Source organism: Ailuropoda melanoleuca, chromosome 14 (assembly GCF_002007445.2).
Source record: "Ailuropoda melanoleuca isolate Jingjing chromosome 14, ASM200744v2, whole genome shotgun sequence".
Taxonomy (NCBI): Eukaryota; Metazoa; Chordata; class Mammalia; order Carnivora; family Ursidae; genus Ailuropoda; species Ailuropoda melanoleuca.
Genome location: NC_048231.1, coordinates 6,618,264 through 6,622,133, shown reverse-complemented (window position 1 = coordinate 6,622,133; position 3,870 = coordinate 6,618,264).

Genomic DNA, 3,870 nt, shown 5'->3' with positions numbered 1-3,870 from the left:
GGGATCTGTGTGCTCAGTGCAGAGTCTGCTGGAGATTTTCTCCCTCTCCCTTTGCACCTCCCTCGGCTCTCGCATGCACGCGCTCACACGCACTCCCTCAAATAAATAAATAAGATCTTTAAAAAAAATAAAGTTTATTTTTTAGTAATCTCTATATCTGACGTGGTTCAAACTCATAACCCCAAGATCGAGAGTCATATGCTCTTCCAACTGAGCCAGCCAGGGACCCCCCCATAACAGGTTTTGGCTGGACACAAACCTACTGAGGTTTCTCCATCCTTTATTACGCTGCATTCAAACAGAGGAATTCAAAGCAGCCCCGAGTAGATCTCAAGGAACTAGTGTCCTAAGTGGAACAGGAACATTTGGTTCCTTACCCAATAGCCATTTCCTTCTTTTGATGTTGTTTTTGTTGTTGTTGTTGTTATTGCTAGAGCCCCATGTTTGTTTGGGTTCCGCTCTTTCTCTGCAGTCCTGTGCTTAGAGAAGAGATCAATCCTGGTAGGTGCAAGCTAGATAAGGCCCTTTCCCTTAGCCAATGATTGGTCTAGAGGTGTGACTATCAGCCAGTTTGGCCAAGGAGACATGAGAAATATGCTGGAAGAACTTCTGGGAAGGTTTTCCTTGCTTTCAAAAAAGACCCAGAAAGGAGGTAATCCTCTTTTCTTCTGCACGTTGTGGCTAAATGTGACCCTTGAACTACTCTAACTCTCTAGACTCTAGAAGGAAGTGGGTCACACCAAGGACAGCAGAGCAGAAGATGGAAAGGCCAGGCTTGATGACAACATTGAGCTTCTGAACTTGGAATGAAATTTGGAGCTGCCCTACACCCAGACTTGTTGATGAGATGTTACGTGTCCTTCTGTGTAGGCCCCTTGAGTCAAGATTCTTTATTACTTATAACTGAAAAGATCCTGTTGAAATAGTTTGGTATCACAGCACCCTTGGCTTGTGTAACATCTTCCACTTAGATAACATACTCCTTTAAGCAGTGATGAACATTAATTAATCTTTGTATTCTGTAGGGAGTTTAGAAATGCCAGATTAGTCTGCTTTTACCCATTGTGGTGAAGGAAAAAAGAATTTGACAATAATAGCTACCATTTACTGAATATCTGCTGCATGTGAGGCACTGTGCCAAATGCTTTAGGTATATTATCTCATTTAATTATCACAAAATGCCTAGGTATTATTGCCACTTTTTTTTTTTAACAAGTAAGGAAACTGAAGCTCAGGAATTTTAATCCACTTGTGCAATATGAAACACTAGTAAGAGGTAGAAAGGGATTGAACAGAAGTCTCTTTTTGATAAACTTATGCACCTAATTTGGCCAATTCCCTTTTATTAGGCATTATGTACTGGTCATTAAGGATGATTAAAAAAAAAAAGATAAAGTCAAAATTGCTTTGTAGCTTTGGAAAATTATCAGGACTGTCTAGCCAGGAGAGAAAAAATGAATGCTGAAGGACTATCAAAAGCAGGCTTCTAAGGGTGCTGTTGCTCGTCTCCCAGTGATGTGTGATGGTGGGAGGGAGACCTGATAGTGATGGAGTCACAGAGGGTGATGGTTAAGGAGCCCAGGGTCTGAGCCAGCCTGCCCGGGATGCATCCTAAGTGCTTCCGCATGCATGGGCCATCAGGTTGGAGAACTGGGATTCTGCGGAATCATGCTGTTGCTGCAGGTGAGCTTTTTAAGGATAAAAGGTGAGAATGGGGCGGGGCGCCTGGCTGGCTCAGTCAGGGGAGTGTGCCACTTTTGATCTCGGGGTTGTAGGTTCAAGCCCGACGTGGGGTGTAGAGATTACTTTAAAAAAATAATATCTTTTAAAAAATGTGAGAGGGGAGAATCATGTTCTACATGAATCCAAACTGAATTTTCTCCTCAAAGCAAAGGGATTTACAGGTTGTTGGGGGTGGGAGGGGTAAGGGATAGGTCCATAATTTAACATAATATGCTGGTTTAGATGAAACTGAGCCCATGGCAGCCTCTATGGCAGCATAGTATAGGCCCCAGGGACAATCTAGCCAAGATTTCCATTCAGGATTCCTTCTACGAGAGAAATAGACTCTCTCAGCCCATGAATTCCATGAAATAAACTGATTAATTCTCTCATCAGTGTTTTCAGGATGGCAATGTCAAGCACCCTAGATCCATTCAAATTTCTGTTCAAGGTTCTGAAACAAATACTGGACCATGATATTACAGCAGAAATAGCTGACCTTCCATGTACGTTTCTTAATGTTGCCCGTTTCCATATCTATCTCCACAAAATATACTGGGAATGGAGGTAGACTTCAGATTCCAGCAATAGTACTGAAAGGCCAGAAGGATCTGAAATCTTAGAAAGGAGCTGGAAGTGAATGAAATAAACTGGTCAGAGAGAGAAGTGGTCCACAGCCCCCATTGTCTTCCCCAGGTAGAGGTCGGGTGTAGCTTGTTCCCAGAAGATGAAATTCTTCCCAAGCCTGAGAGTTCCAGTGCTCTTCCTGACAATCTGTCTTGTGGATTTCAGACTTGCCTAACCAGTCCCCATGATCACATAAGCCAATTCCTTGCAACAAATCTCTTTTTTGTTCTGATTCTCTGCTTGAACCCTGGTTGATAAACAGTGATGAAGAGAAACGAGAAGCTAGAAAAGAAAAAATGTTATGCCTAGAGAAATAAAGATAAGGATGACAGGAAATCCCTCATCACCACAATCACCAAAATACACAATTGAGAAGATAGTTGTACAACATCCTTAAAATAACAACAAAAAATTGTCAGCCTAAAAATTACAAATATTACAAAGTACAAATATCTTTCAGAAACGAAGGTAAAACAAATATGTTCCAGGCATATAAAAGTTAAAAGAAATAATCACTCAGATCTGCACTATAAAAAAATACAAATAGTTTTTAAAAATAGGCTTTAATTTTTAGAGTAGCTTTAAGTTTATAAGAAAATTGCACAGGAAGTAGAATTGCCTTATATCTCCTCTCCCATCCCACAATTTCCCCTATTATTGACATTTTGCATCAGTGTGATACATTCATTATTATAAACCTATATTGACATATTTTTTACTAATGTCCATAGTTAGGGTTTACCTTTCATGTTGTACCGTTCTATGGATTTTGAGGTAAGCACATTCATGTATCCCCGATTACAATATTACACAGAATGGTTTCACTGCCCTAAAAATGCTCTGTGCTCCCCCTCCTCTCCCTGAACCCCTGACAGCAACTGATCTTTAAACCGTCTCCATAGTTTTGCCTTTTCCAGAATGTTGTATGGTTGTAAGCACATAGTACGTAGACTTTTCAGACTGGTTTCTTTCACTTAGAAATACACATTTAAGGTTCCTCCATATCCTTTTTGTGGCTAAATAGATCATTTCTTTGTTTTTTTTTTCTTTTAAATGGTAATTTCTTAAAAGATTTTATTTTTAAGTAATCTCTACACCCAGCATGAGGCTCAAACTCAGAATTGTGAGATCAACAGTCAAATGCTCTATCAACTGAGCCAGCCAGGCGTCCCTCATTTCTTTGAAATGTAAGTTTTTCAGGCAGAAGGAAAATGATTCCAGATAGAAATCTATCTCTCTGCTGGAAACCATATCTACACCAGAAATGCTAACTATATGGGTAGATATATATGATTTTTTAATTTAAATATCTTCAAAAGACAACTGGCCTTTTAAACAAACAAAACATAGTATGGAATTTATTTATTTATTTATTTATTTATTTATTTATTTATTTATTTTAAAGATTCTATTTATTTATTTGACACAGAGAGAGAGACAGCCAGCAAGAGAGGGAACACAAGCAGGGGGAGTGGGAGAGGAAGAAGCAGGCTCATAGTGGAGGAGCCTGATGTGGGGCTC